Genomic DNA, 655 nt, shown 5'->3' on the forward strand with positions numbered 1-655 from the left:
TTCTTAAAAAATAAGAACTTGAAATAAAACTAAAAATCGTTGTTCAACAAAGAATTTTAACACAGTATGATTACATAAACAATATAAGGGATTAATTAAACCTATTCAATTCTCTTGGTCTCTAAGGGGTATAGCATATTCCACTTCAATAAATATTAATTTATATGGCTGTTTCAGAATAAATAGGCTAAATAACCAAAAGGAATGCTAAATGATAACAAAATGGAGTAACTGCGAGTGAAAGTATTCCTTACTTCTGTGAAACAATGAATGTCATGTTCTGCCATTAGGGATACAGTCCTCATCCAACTAAGGTCAGTTTTTTACTCCACAGTTTCCTCATGGCATTTTTCATTTCTGCATTCCTCAGGGTGTAGATTAGGGGGTTCAGCATGGGAGTTATGAAAGTTAAAAACACAGTCACGAATTTGTCAATGGGAAGGGTAGAATTGGGCCTTGCATATAGGAAGATACAGGGCACAAAGAATAAAATGACCACAGTGATGTGGGATGCACAGGTGTAGAAGGCTTTGCGTTTCCCTTCGAAACTCTGAGCCTTGAGAGAGTGTAATATGACCCCATAGGACAGGAGGAGAATGAAGAAAGTGACAGTACAAATCGCTCCTCCGTTAGCTATCATGGAAAGTCCAATGAG

Source organism: Propithecus coquereli, unplaced genomic scaffold (assembly GCF_000956105.1).
Source record: "Propithecus coquereli isolate 6110/MARCELLA unplaced genomic scaffold, Pcoq_1.0 Scaffold227, whole genome shotgun sequence".
Taxonomy (NCBI): Eukaryota; Metazoa; Chordata; class Mammalia; order Primates; family Indriidae; genus Propithecus; species Propithecus coquereli.